We start from the raw sequence: 14552 nt of genomic DNA on the forward strand, positions 1-14552 counted from the left end.
CTATCTCAAGGTGCATGAGGCAATATGCGAGAACTCAGCTCTCAATCTGAACTCTGGAGAGTACAGATGATCATCCATAAGCATCTAGTTCCATAGCCAGGTCTGTGCTGCCGTGAGGACTAAGGTGCAGCAGTAGCAGCCCTAGGCTCCCTGGGGTTCCAGAGGAGTGAAAGTGAATGGCAACACAACCAGAATCTGATTCTGTTTTACTTCCCAGGAAGAAGTGAAGTCCCATGGAGCATGACGGGGCAGCCAAGGGGCTGGGCATCACGGAAGCCCTGACATTTGCTGGGCTCCTACCCTGGGTCACACACTGTGTCAAGAACTTTAGGAGCTGAGATATTCTCTCATGATGGAAGAGGTTAGTCCCAGTCCCGTTTGCCTATGGACATCTTGCATCATCCTCTGAACAACCTTTCCCTTGCTTCCTCTTCTTTCCAGTTCTCGTCCCACCCTCTTCCCTCTCTTCTTTTCTTTTTTTTCTCCCCTCAAGCCCAAGACTTTCCTGTCATGCCAGGCAATGATTCAGCCACTTCAGTTCTGGGTGGGTGGATAGGCTGGGCTTAGAGCAGGCAACCCTCGTGCTGTCAGAGCCAAAAAGTAGAGGAATCGTAAAAGCCTCCACCAGGGGTTGCCTAGGCTCTGGTGTTTTGCCCCCACTACTTTAAAGGCAATTCATTTAAAACAAAACAAAACAAAACAAAACAAAAACAACCAACTTACTTTGTAAAGCATAAGCTTAAAATAAAAAAAACAGAAATGCCTAATCAGATCTTTGGAAGTACTGCATTGCACTGTCACTGAGTGATGTATGACTGGCTCTCTTTCCGTTTGGACTGCATTGCATTCATCTGAATGGAGTGGGTACATTGGTTACCTGCTTTTCTCCTGGTTTTTGCTATTTCTCTTTGATCTAGAAAGGATTTATTCTTACTCCCCCAGATCTCTTTACAAACAGCCTCAGGGAAAGGAAACAATGATGGCTGTTTGGGAATAAAGGGGGGCTCTCACAGTTGAAGTTTTCCCCATCTGGGCTTGGGTAAGGAGAAGGGCTTCTGGTCCCTCAGGCCTGTCAGTCACATACCTGGGACCTGTCCCATAGTCATATAGACCAGACCCTACATACCTGCAGTCTCAGGTTCTGACAAGCAGATATCTTGCAAAGCAGAGCCCACAGCTGGAATTCAAGGCAGAGCCCACTCCCTCTTGCCAGCAAAGCAGGACTGTCCCTTCTGAAGTAAGAGCCAGAAGACAAGATGGACTGGGAAACACTGCAAAGACATTGCTCCTCAGCCTTTGGTGATGTTCCTCCAAGGTCCCCTCTCACAGGTGTGTTATGAGACATACCTCAGGCATGAATGGACGCATCAACAGAAAGAGTAGCTAAACACAGCCTGAAATATGACACCTTTAAGGGTACAAACAGAAGTGTAGGAGGAAGGATATTCAAAGATATGCCAAACTACCATGACTCATTACCATGGCCCTCTTCAGATCAGTGCTTGCAAGAAGTCAGTAGTTTATGCCAAACAAGTATAGTGAGAAGAGCAACCTTGCTGGGTGGGTGAGGAAAATCAGTCCTCTTTTCTATCATATGAGACTAATTATTAAAAGAATTTCAATTTTGTCTTTACTAAGACATGAGTTTCTTATGTATTACATGCTATCTTCTGCTTTTTATTTGAAGAAATGTGGCATTTGGGAAGCAGCAGATGTCCCCCCTGTGGAATCAGTGTGAAATGATATTTTTGTAACATCATTAAAAAGTCTATCAAAACGGGAAACTTCTCTAACACTCTCTAAGGGACCAATAAAAACACTCAAGAGGAGGAAGGCTTATCAGCGGAGATTCCTGCTAAAGGGCAAGTGTATTCACATATGAAACACAGTTTTCAAAGTCCTCAGAGCCCACAGCTGGGATTTCTTTCCATCGAATCTTGGAGCCTAAGCATTGCAGTTAAATCCTGGGCAGGAGCAAGGCCTTGAAGCCCATAGTCTTAACCCTTACTTTGTATCCCAATGCAGAAACCACCAGCTTGCCCCCAGCTGGCTGCCTGGTTCCCACCTTTCTGATTGATGGTGGCTAAGCAGTCACATGATAGGGCAGTCTAAAGAGTATAAACTCTGTTGGAGCAATGTCTCATGCCTGTAATCCCAGCAGGCATGGGAGGGGCGAGGCAGGTAGATCACCTGAGGTCAGGAATTCGAGACCAGCCTGACCAACATGGTGAAACTGCGTCTCTACTAAATACAAACAAATTAGCATGGCATGGTGGCAGGCACCTGTAATTCCAGCTACTTAGGAGGCTGAGGCAGGAGAATTGCTTGAACCCGGGAGGCAGAGGTTGCAGTGAACCGAGATTATGCCACTGAACTCCAGCCTGGGCAACAAGAGCGAAATTCTGTCTCAACGAAAAAAAGAAAAAGTATGAACTCTGGAATCAGACAGGCCTTATTTCAACCCTAGCTCCTGCGTGACCTGAGCTACTGCTAAACTTCCCTGGGCCCCACCAGGAAATGTGAATCCCACAAACAGCCAGTAAAGGGACCCACTCCCAGCCTCCAGTAAGTACTCAATCAACTGGGCCTTTATGAAGCAGGTTCTGCCTGCCTGATCAGAGGCTAGCTTGTGGAGTTCCAGATCCCAACCTTCTCAGCCTGCTTCAGCTCCAGCCCAGTTGGGGCAAAGCTGCAGCAATTGCTGGCTCTCCTGAGCCCCACATGGCTCATATCATGGCTTGTGAACTTCAGAGAGATGCATAAGGGCCAGCGAAATATTTTCAGTTCTGAAGCCACAGCCTGTGCCATGTGGAGGTTTTCAGCCTGCACTGAGGTGATGCATCTGACTAGGCTCCAGGGCTTCGTGAGCATTTTCCTGAGGGCCCCATCTATGGCTACTATCATGCAGTGTAACTTGTTTTCAATATCGACAATGAGCTGCTTAAAGAATAAGTTCTCTTTCGAGACCAGCCTGGCCAACATGGTGAAATCCTGTCACTACTAAAAATACAAAAAGTAGCCAAGCGTGGTGGTACAAGCTTGTAATCCCAGCTACTCAGGAGGCTGAGAAGGAAGAATCGCTTGAACCTCAGAGGCGGAGGTTGCAGTGAGCTGAGATCACGCCACTGCACTCCAGACTGGGTTCCCGAGTGAGACCCTGTCTCAAAAAAATAAAACAAAATAAAATAAAATAAAATAAAATAAAAATAAAGATTTAAGTTCTCACTGGGATACAATTAGCACTCTTCATACCACCGCCAGTCCACAGTGGGGTCCAAAGTCAAACAAAAGACCCCAACCCCAGGAGTGTTTTGCTATTCTTTTCAAATAACATCTTTGTGGATCAAATTCATCCCAGACTTTTCAACTCATTGAATCCTCACTGCTGCCCGAGGGCTGTGCACTATTTTTCTCTCCAGAGTACCAATGCACAAACTGAGGCTTGGAGAGGGTCATCACTGGCCCAAGGTCTCACAGCCAGCAGAGGTGGAACTTAGCCCCTGGCTTCTTAATCACTATGCAACACTGCCACAGGCCAGGGCACTGGGCTGGACTGCTAGGCCCTGTGCTTAAGGGTAACCATGATCTGCTCTCACAGGCAACCAGGGCACATGGAAGGTCACAAGGCTGAGAGCAAGGGTGGATAGGCAAGAGTTTCCAGATCACAGGCTGTCAGAAAACCCCAATTTTACATGTGGGAAAAGTACATTTTACAATTCAGGGTCCAGATTACTTCTAAGTTATTACTGTCAGCTACCAAGTCTGAGTGAGTAAGCCCTGAACACCACTGTCTAAAGGACTTTATGGCCCCACAATGCTGGGATGTGGGTTCTACCATCCTCATGTTACGTGATGAGAAAGTGGACATAAGCTGTCTAAGGTCACACTGCTAGTAAGTGACAAAGTCAGGACTCAAACCCAGTTTCAGCTAGTGAAAAGCCACCTCACTTATCCCCCGTGCGCTACACAGATTCAGTGAAGAAGGAAACGATAGAATGTGTGACCATAATAAGCACCATGCTACAAGGAGATCCTGTGCTATATTTCAGCTTTGCGGCCAACTGTCCTAGGAAGGGCGCCCTCATGAGGTCAAGGCTGGAGAAAAAGCACATATCCAGGAACTCTAGCCCTCTCTAAGGCCTCAACAAATGGTGGCTCTTACTGGTGTTAGTATCACATATGCACAGATAATTTTCAGAATTCAGAAAGAGGATGAGGTGTACAGATCAGTTACACCTCTCAGAGTCTAGCAAACACATTGACATTTAAGCAGTGAGATGTATGAATACAAAATATGATAAATGAAGAAAATTCAGTATTTTATAAACAGTTTCGTATCATCCATTTTAGGTTTTACTACCAAGAGAATTTAGAGCAGGCCTATGAAAAACCTTTCGCTTGCCAAAGCTTCATGGATTACGGTTTTGTGAATAATAGATCATGGGTCTGTACTGCCCTAGGCATCAATTTCCACACAGATCAAAAAAGAGGCTTCCCGCCTTACAGATTCCTGGTACTAAAATAGCCCTCAATTTTCAAACCTGTCAGTTCACCCAAGTCGGTTCTCACTGCCTCCCTATTGGCCCAGAGCCACTACACATAATCCATGGATGGAATCTAAGTCCCCAACCAGGCCATATCCTGTAGGACCTTCAGGACTGGAAACCTACAGTCTCACAGCTCTTCTTCCTTCTCCCCAAGCTGGAGGCTTTTCACTATCTGCCCATCTCCCATCTACAGGCTTCCAGGCTCAGGCCAGCATCCCCACACACTTATCCAAAAGGTCATTCCTGGGAAAACAGAAATGTGTCTTCACCACTATTAGTAATACTGTGCTTTATAGTTTACAGATCACTCCCACAAGAATCTCATCCCCCAGGAGATAGACTGAGAACTTTTATTACTCCTGCAGGTGGGTGGTTAATATTGTACCCATCTTCCGGATGAGATAATTATAACGCAGAGAGGTATAGTGAATTTCTCAGAGTCACACATCCATTGAGTGATGGAGCCGGGGTCAATTCCAGGTTTGTAACTACAAAGTTTGTGCTTCCTGCCCTGCTTGCCCTGTGGAGGACAGAAGCCTGTCTATCTTTATCTGGGTAGCCTTCTCTCTCTCTCTCTCTCTCTCTCTCTCTCTCTCTCTCACACACACACACACACACACCCTTCCTTTACAGGCAATGGACGAAATCTCATAGTTTGCCAAAATCTCTAAAGCTCGCTTGCCAGCAATCCCCCAGTGGACTTGAACTGATGGTGCCAGGTTTGGGTCATGGGGTAACAGAAAAGCAGGCAACTCGATCAAAGCAGAGCCCCTCTTCCATCTGCTTTCCTTTCCATCATGAGGATGATTTTATCTCATCTGTTAGAGTGACCACTGCCTTTCATGGAGATGGCAGGAGGCAAGTTGCTAAAGAACCTGACAAAGACTTAGAGAAGCCTAGAAACTCGGTCCCAGGGACCATCCCTCCTCTACCTCCACACAGACACACACACACACACACACACCCGTATACTCACACACACTCCCAACAGATTGGGAGCCTACATCTCCCAGGCAGTTTCCACAGCAGAACTGTGCTGAGAGCCCATGTCTCCCAACTCCCAGGACAGGCTCAGACATAGGAGCCAAATTCTTCTTGCAGCCACACAAAGGCTGTGGTGATAAAAGACAGATGTTTGGCGAGACACAGCCTGAAGCAAATATATCCTTTAACCAGGTTCTGGCCTTACCCTTTGCAGAAAGATGTGGAAACAAATAATCATTTGATTACAAGAATTGGCTTTGTGGGTTCTAAGGTGAGAAGTGGTGGGAGGAAGCCAAGAACAGGGAAGTGCAACAGTGACACTTGGACCCTTCTTCCCTTCTCATAGGTAAAGTACTCTGCTGATTCTGTTTTGTCCATGTATCCCTCAAGCAGGGGTTGATATCTGAGTCCTCCACCATTTTCTTTCTTAGGTGGGCTTGTAAGTGTCCAAACAGCAGGTGCCCACAGGGCATGAGACAGCTAGGGACAGGCAGACGTGTCGAAGCTTGTCCTTGGAGTCTATCCCACTTGGCCCCTAATACATGTCATGTCAAGCTCTAGTTCTCCTTCCCATTCTAAGGATTCCTTATCCTTTGGACCCTTTTCTTTCTCCTGGCCAAGTCACTTTTCTCTCACGTCTCCCTGCTTCCCCAAGGTCCGGGCTTATCTGGCCTCTTGCAGGAGCAATTTCAAGAGCAGGCATCAGAGACTTTTGGTGTTGGGTCAGCAGTTTCCTTCAATCTTTGTTTTTGTCATAGTGGGGGCTGGAGGCATGATATTCAGGATAAAAGTAAGAGCAACATGTTGGGGAAGAATACACAGTAAAACAACCAGATCAAGTCTTCATGTGTGACCCTCCAACAGTCCTCCCACAAGGGCAGCTTTGTAACCTCCAGAAGAAGATAGCCTCTTCTATCTTAGGTCTTCTATCCTAACAAATAGCGGCTACACAGGTTCAAAGTAAAGGGATGAAGAAAGAACTATCACACAAACAGAAAACAAAAAAAACAGCAGGGGTTGTTATTCTAATATTAGATAAAACAGACTTTAAACCAGCAACAGTAAAAAAAGACAAAGAAGGGCATTATATAATGATAAATTATATAAGTCCTCAATTCAAGAAGACTTAACTATCTTAAATACATATGAACCCAACACAAAGCATACACATTCATAAAACAAGTACTTCTAGACCTACAAAAAGATTTAGACAGCTATGCAATAATAGTGGGGGAGTCTGACACCTCACTGACAGCATTGGACAGATCATTGAAGCAGAAAACTAACAAAGAGATTCTAGACTTAAATTTGACACAAACAATTGGATCTAATGGACATCTACAGAATACTCTACCCAACAACCATAGAATATCTATTTTTTTCATCTGTACATACTCTAAGATTGATCACATGATCAGCCATAAAGCAAGTCAATACATTCAAAAAAACTGAAATCATATGAAGCAGGTTCTTGGACCACAGTGAAACAAAAATAGAAATCAACACCAAGAGAAACTCTCAAAACCATACAATTACCTGGAAACCAAACTTGCTCCTGAATGACTTTTGTGTAAAAAATGAAATTAAAGCAGAAATCAAAAAAATTACTTTAAATAAATGAAAACAGAGATACAACATACCAAAATCTCTGGGCTGCAGCAAAAGCAGTGTTAAGAGGAATGTTTATAGCACTAAATGCTTACATCAAGAAAACAGAAAGATCTCAAATTAACAATCTAATATTACAGCTAGAGGAACTAGAAAAACAAGAACAAACTAACCCCAAAGCTAGAAGAAAAGAAATAACTAAAATCAGAACAGAACTAAATGTAATTGAGGCTCAAAATCCGGACAAAGAATCAATGAAACAAAAAGTTTATTATTTGAAAAGATAAACAAGATCAATAGTCTGCCAGCTAGATTAACAAACAAAAAAAAAGATTCAAATAAGTACAATCAGACATAACAAAGGTGACATTATAACTAATCCCACAGAAATACAAAAGACCCTCAGAGACTGTTCTTTTTTTTTTTTTTTTCAATAGAGACAGGGTCTCACTATGTTGCCCAGGCTGGTCTCAAAAACTCAAGCAATCCACCTGCCTCAGTGTTGCAAAGTGCTGGGATTACAGACATGAGACACCGTGCCCAGCTGTTCAGAGATTATTAAGAACACCTCAATGAACACAAACCAGAAAATCTAGAGGAAATGGATAAATTCCTAGAAACAGAGGAAATGGATAAATTCCTAGGAACAGAGGAAATGGATGAATTCCTAGGAATAGAGGAAATGGATAAATTCCTAGAAAAACACAACCATACAAGATTAAATCAGTAAGAAATTAAAAGCCTACACAGACCAATAACAAGTTCTAAAATTGAATTAGTAATGTAAAAAAACCTACCAACAAGGTTGGGCACAATGACTCACGCCTGTAATCTTAGCACTTTGGGAGGCCGAGGCGGGCAGATAAGTTGAGCTCAGGAGTTCATGACCAGCCTGGGCAACATAGTGAGACCCTGTCTCTACTAAAAAGACAAAAAAATAGCCAGGCGTTGTGGTGTACACCTGTGGTCCCAGCTACTCGGGAGGCTGAGGTGGGAGGATGGCTTGAGGCTGTGGGGCAGAGGTTGCAGTAAGCTGTGTTTGCACTACTGCACCTCAGCCTGGGTGACAAGTGACACCCTGTCACAAAACAAACAAACAAAAACAAACAAAACCTACCAACAAAAAAAGTCCTGGACCAAATGGATTCACAACCAAATTCTACCAGACATATATAAAACAGAGCTGGTATTCATCCTACTAAAACTATTCCAAAAAATTGAGAGAGACTCCTGTTTAACTCATTCTACAAAACCAGCATCATCCTGATGCCAAAATCTGGCAAAGTCATGAAAGAAAATAAAAGAAGGCCGGGCACAATGGCTTATGCCTGTAATCCCAGCTACTTGGGAGACTGAGGCATGAGAATCGCCTGAACCCAGGAGGCAGAGGTTGCAGTGAGCCAAGATTGCACCTTGCGCTATTGCACTCCAGCCTGGGTGACAGAGTGAGACTCTGTATCAAAAAAAAAAAAAAGAAAAGAAAGGAGAGAAAGAAAGAAAGGAGGAAAGAAAGAAAGAAGAAAAAGAAAACTACAAGCCAATATCCCTAATGAACATAGACACAAATACTCTCAAAAAAAAAAAAAAAAAACTGACAAACTGAATCCAGCAGCACATCAAAAAATTAATTGCCCATAATCAAGTAGGCTTTATTCCTGGGATGCAAGATTGGTTCCATATACACGAATCAATAACTGTGATTCACCACATAAACAGAAGTAAAAGCAAAAACCATTATCATCTCACCAGATGTAGAAAAAGCTTTTGATAAAAATCCACTATCTCTTCATGATGGGCAAAAGCTGAAAGCATTCCCCTTAAGAACTAGAACAAGACAAGGACACCCACTCTCACCACTCCTATTCAACATAGTACTGGTAGTCCTAGCCAGCAATCAGGCAAGATAAAGAAATGAAAGGCATCTAATTAGGAAAAGAAGGGCCGGAATGGCCAGGTGTGGTGACTCATGCCTGTAATCCCAGCACTTCGGGAGGCCGAGGTGGGAGGATTACCTGAGATCAGGAGTTCATGATCACCCCGGCCAACATGGCGAAATCTAAAAATACAAAAAAATTAGCTGGGCATGGTGGTGGGCACCTGTAATCCCAGCTACTCTGGAGGCTGAGGCAGGAGAATTGCTTGAACCCGGGAGGCAGAGGCTGCAGTGAGCCAAGATCGCACCACCTGGGCGACAGAGCGAGACTCCATCTCAAAAACAAAAAAACAAAACAAAAAAAAAAAAAGAGGAAAAGAAATCACATTGTCTCTCTTTGTTGATGATTCTATGCCTAGACTCAGCCAAAAGGCACCTAGAACTGAAAATGATTTCAGTAAAGTTTCAGCATACAAAATCAACGTACAAAAATCAGTAGCATTTTTATACACCAAAAATGTTCAAGCTGGGAGCCAAATCATGAACACAATCTCATTTATAATAGCCACAAAAAATTAAAATACTTAGGAACACATCTAACCAAGGAGGTGAAAGATCTCTCCAAGAGAACTCCAAAACAGAGCTGAAAGAAACTATAGATGACTTAAACAAATGAAAAATCATTTCATGCTCATAGATTGGAAGAATCAGTATTATTAAAATGTGCATATATCCACAATCTACAGATTCAAAATTATTCCTATCAAAATACCAATGTCATTTTTCACAGAATTAGATAAAACTAGCCTAAAATTCGTATGGAACCAAAAAAAAAAAAGTCCAAATAGCCAAAAGAATCCGAAGCAAAAAGAATAAAGCCAGAATCAACACATTATCCAACTTCAGGCTATACTACAAGGCATCAGTAACCAAAACAGCATAGTCCTAGTACAAAAACACACACCAATGGAACAGAAGTCAACAAAAATAAGCAATAGAGAAAGGAATTACTACTCAATAAATGGTTCTGGGAAAGCTGGTTAACCATATGCAGAAAAATGAAACTGGATCCTTACCTATCACCATATACAAAAATTAACTCAAGATGGATTAAATATTTAAGTGTAACACCTAAAACTACAAAAATCCTAGAAGAAAATTCTGGACATCGGCCTTGGCAGATAATTCATGACTAAGTCCTCAAAAGCAATTGCAACACAAACAAAAATTGACAAGTGGGACCTAGTTAAACTGAAGAATTCCTGCACAGCAAAAGAAACTATCAACAGAGTAAACAGACAACCTACAGAACAAGAGAAAATACTTACAAACTATGCATCCAAAAATGTCTAATATGCTGAATCTATAAGGAACTTAAATCAACAAGCTAAAAACAAATAGCCCCATTAAAAACCAGGCAAAGGACATGAACAGATGCTTCTCAAAAGACGACATACAAGCAGCCAACAAACATGATAAAATGCTCAACATCACATCAGAGAAATGCAGATCAAAACCACAATGAGATACCATCTCTCACCAGTCAGAATGGCTATTATTTAAAAGTCAAAAAACAGCAGATGCTGGTGAGGCTGTGGACAAAAGAAAACACTTATACAGTGTTAGTGGGAGTGTAAATTAGTTCAGCCACTGTGAAAAGCAGTTTGGAGATTTCTCAAAGAACTTAAAACAGAACTACCATTTAACTCAGCAATCCCATTATTGGATATATATCCCAAAGAAAATAAATCGTTCTACGAAAAAGACATATGCACTGGTATGTTCATTGTAGCACTATTCACAATAGCAAAGACCTAAGATTCCATCACCGGTGTACTGGATAAAGAAAATGTGGTGCATCTGTATCACCAGTACTTCACAGTCATAAAAAGATGATATCATGTCCTTTGCAGCGACACGGATAGAGCTGGAGGCCGTTATCCTAAGCAAATTAACACAGGATCAGATACCACATGTTCTTGCTTGTAAGTGGGAGCTAAACATTGGGTACACATGGACATAAAGACGAGAACAACAGATACTGGGAACCGCAAGAGAAGAGAGGGAGGGAGGATGTGAGTTAAAAAACTACCTATTAGGTACTATGCTCACTACCTGGGTGACAGGTTCAATCCAACCCCAAACCTCAGCATCATGCAATACACCCTTATAACAAACCCACACATGTACCCCCTAAATCTAAAATATTAATAAAAGTTTAATGTTTTTAAAAAGAATAGAGGCTAGTGGGGCAATGATTGTACAATGATGTGAAGGCACTGAATGCCACCGAACTGGACACTTAAAAATGTTTAAGATGGTAACTTTTATATGATATATATTTTAACACAGTTTTAAAAAGAATAGGAGCTGGGGACACTGTCCAAGCTCTGTTTGGTGGTATAACCCCCAGTGCCCCACAGGCACCACAGCTGCACATGGAGCCATGTGTTATCTTTCCTGGATGCTTCCACCAGCTGAGAATATGTCACTTTTGAGGCAGATGTGTTTGTTGGAGGACTGGGGGTAGGGATCATCTATATGTCTTCTCCCAGGCCTGTCCTGGGGCAGGGGCCCTTTAGCAGAAATTGAGTACTTAGCTCTTCTGGCCCTCCCTGCACCCCACGGCATCCTTGGTGTTCCCCTGGGTCAGGGACTGAGGACCAAGTCATACATAGGCCCGTTTCTCAGCACTGCAGGTCATCATTCTGTCCTCTGTTCACTGCCTGTCTCCCTATTCTGACTCACAGCTGGACTCGCACCTTCCATGAAATTAAAGTTAGCTGCTATTACTTTTTGCTTGGGAACATGTCCTTCCTGCCTCTGCCAATCTCTTTGACATCTGGGTACTCAAGGAAAGCTTCCCCTGTAAGCTCTCTGAGGAGCCATAAGTTATTTCTGCAGAGTCCCTGAACTGCTCCTGTTCCACCCACTCTGGTTCCTTATTTTGTCCCCAACCATGCTAACATGGGCAGTGTCTGGGCCTCCAGCTGTCAGTTTATATGTCCTATCCCTCGCTTTCCATCCCATAGCTCTGGCCACCACTGTCTAGCTTGATTTTGGCAGTTTGTCCCTAAGACTAGCAGTCCCCAAGGTAGGTTCCAATACATGTGTCATCTCTTTCACCCCCAAACTAGAATCAATGACTGCCAAACATCAAAAGTACGAGGTAAAAATCCAATGGTCTTGTTTCTGGCCCACTGTGGGTATGCAACAGGAAATTCATATGCGCCTTCACTGCTCTTTTTCTCAGGGACATTCTCCCGGCATGTTAGCAAGGTCCAGTTAAATTTCTCAGGGTGAGGGTCCCCTTGGAGAAGGGAGTGAGTTGGTGTGGATTTCTGTACTCTAGGTAGAGCACTTCCAACAACCAAGAGCTCTGGGCACCCCACCCCTGATCTAGGCAAATCTGGCATGAAGTCTACACACTAAAAACAGCTTTCCTAGTACATCAAAGTGATGGTAGAGGCTTCCTGATCTGGCTTGCACACCACAGGTGAAGTAATTGGTCACTTACCCGTGTCTGCCCACCTAGGTTCTAAAGTCCACTGTATCAATGACATCATGCTAACAACTGGATGAGCAAGACATGGCAGGGATTTTAGGGGCCTTTGAAAGACATAAGCACTTCAGAGTGGTAGCTTAAGCCTACAAAGATTCAGAGCCCTGCCATATCAACGAAGTATTTAAGGGGCTGTTGATCAGGAGCATGCTAGGACCCACCCCTCCAAAGTCAGAGGCAAATGACTGTATCTCACACCTCCTACCACTAAGAAGGAAGCACGATGCCATGTAGGCCTCTTTGGGTCTGGAAGCAGGGGACCAAGCAGTGGAATGACCTCCCTTATTTCTCCTAGTGATCCACATGGGAATTTGTGCTTCCCGTCCCCACAATACAGTCACCACTAGCAAAATTCATCTATTTAAATTTAAATTAAGATAGAATTATTTTATCTGAATTTTAGATAATTAAAATTCAGTTCCTCAGATACACCAGGTACATTTCAAGTACTCAGTAGGCACATGCAGCTAGTGGCTACCTAATTGAACAGTGGATCCTGGCTATTCAAATGGGAATGCTTCCACCAGTACACACAGTAAGAGTCCCACTGAATTATGAGCCATGACTGATAACTGAATTACAAGTCATGGGAACCCTGGGTTCATTCATCCTGCTATGGCTATGGGACTAAGCAGGTGTAAAGAAGAGTAGCCATTCTGTCAGGGGTATTGGCTCTGATCATGAGGAGGAGGCAGGGTTGTTCTTACACACTGTGAACAGAGAAGGATATATTTGGCACCCAGGTGATCCATTTGAATGTCTCCTAAAAATTCCTTGCCCAATTTTTTTTTTTTTTTTTGAGACGGAGTCTCGCTCTGTCGCCCAGGCTGGAGTGCAGTGGCCGGATCTCAGCTCACTGCAAGCTCCGCCTCCCGGGTTCCCGCCATTCTCCTGCCTCAGCCTCCCGAGTAGCTGGGACTACAGACGCCCGCTACCTCGCCCAGCTAGCTTTTTGTATTTTTTAGTAGAGACGGGGTTTCACCATGTTAGCCAGGATGGTCTCGATCCCCTGACCTCGTGATCCGCCCGTCTCGGCCTCCCAAAGTGCTGGGATTACAGGCTTGAGCCACCGCGCCCGGCCCCTTGCCCAATTTTTATGGTAAATGGACACATGCAATTTCCACAGTCTGAGAAGGTCATGGGGATCATGGGTTCAGAACCAATCCTCAGGGATAAAGGTCTGTTACTCGACCAGGCAGGTCACTGAGAACAGCAGACATGGTGGCTGAGACTGAGAGCACTCTAGATCTGATAGACGAGGAAGACCATGAGCATCAGTTGTGGCTTCAAAGCTAGTTGGTCATGTGGGCCATACACCATCCCACTACCTTGCCTCATGCTCACCTCCCCAGGAAAAGGGCCAAGCCAAATCCTGGAGAAGTTATTCCCAAATGAGGGGAGCATCCTGTGTGAAGCAAGCCCATCTGAGGCCTGCAAGACATGGGCTGTGGTCGATGCTGTGGTCATTCCACAGCCCAGCCTGATGGCGGAGGTAATAATTCCCCTGCCTGCCAAAGGTGTTGCGTGATGATGGCACATAACTAAGTCTCTCTCCAAATATCAGTCAAGGGGTCAATGAAGGGTGGAGAGTACCAATACCTGGACTCCAGCCTCTACTTGCAACATCTCAATAGAATCTTCCCAACCATAGAGCTTCCTGAGGGACTGACTCAATTCTACTTCCTTCACTCTCTTACAAGTGTTTTTTTTTTTTTTTTTTTTTGAGATGGAGTTTTTCACTCTTGTTGCCCAGGCTGGAGTGCAATGGTGCGATCTCAGCTCACTGCAACCTCTGCCTCCCGTATTCAAGCGATTCTCCTGCCTCAGCCTCCTGAATAGCTGGGATTACAGACACCCACCACCACGCCTGGTTGATTTTTGCATTTTTAGTAGAGACGGGGTTTCACCATGTTAGCCAGGATGGTCTCGATCCCCTGACCTCGTGATCCGCCCGTCTCGGCCTCCCAAAGTGCTGGGA

General features: G+C 44.0%; 1 long non-coding RNA gene across 1 annotated transcript in view; it reads right to left on the reverse strand.

Annotated features, from left to right (window-relative positions):
- Positions 1-1659: 1659 nt before the first annotated feature.
- The window catches only part of LOC105503393, a 14221-nt gene continuing 1328 nt past the window's right edge, over positions 1660-14552 (reverse strand). Inside the window, exon 2 of the long non-coding RNA XR_001000473.1 lies at positions 1660-1721. This is a non-coding gene — a long non-coding RNA (uncharacterized LOC105503393). The remainder of the gene's footprint in view (positions 1722-14552) is intronic.

Source organism: Colobus angolensis, unplaced genomic scaffold, assembly GCF_000951035.1.
Source record: "Colobus angolensis palliatus isolate OR3802 unplaced genomic scaffold, Cang.pa_1.0 Scaffold85, whole genome shotgun sequence".
NCBI classification, from domain to species: domain Eukaryota; kingdom Metazoa; phylum Chordata; class Mammalia; order Primates; family Cercopithecidae; genus Colobus; species Colobus angolensis.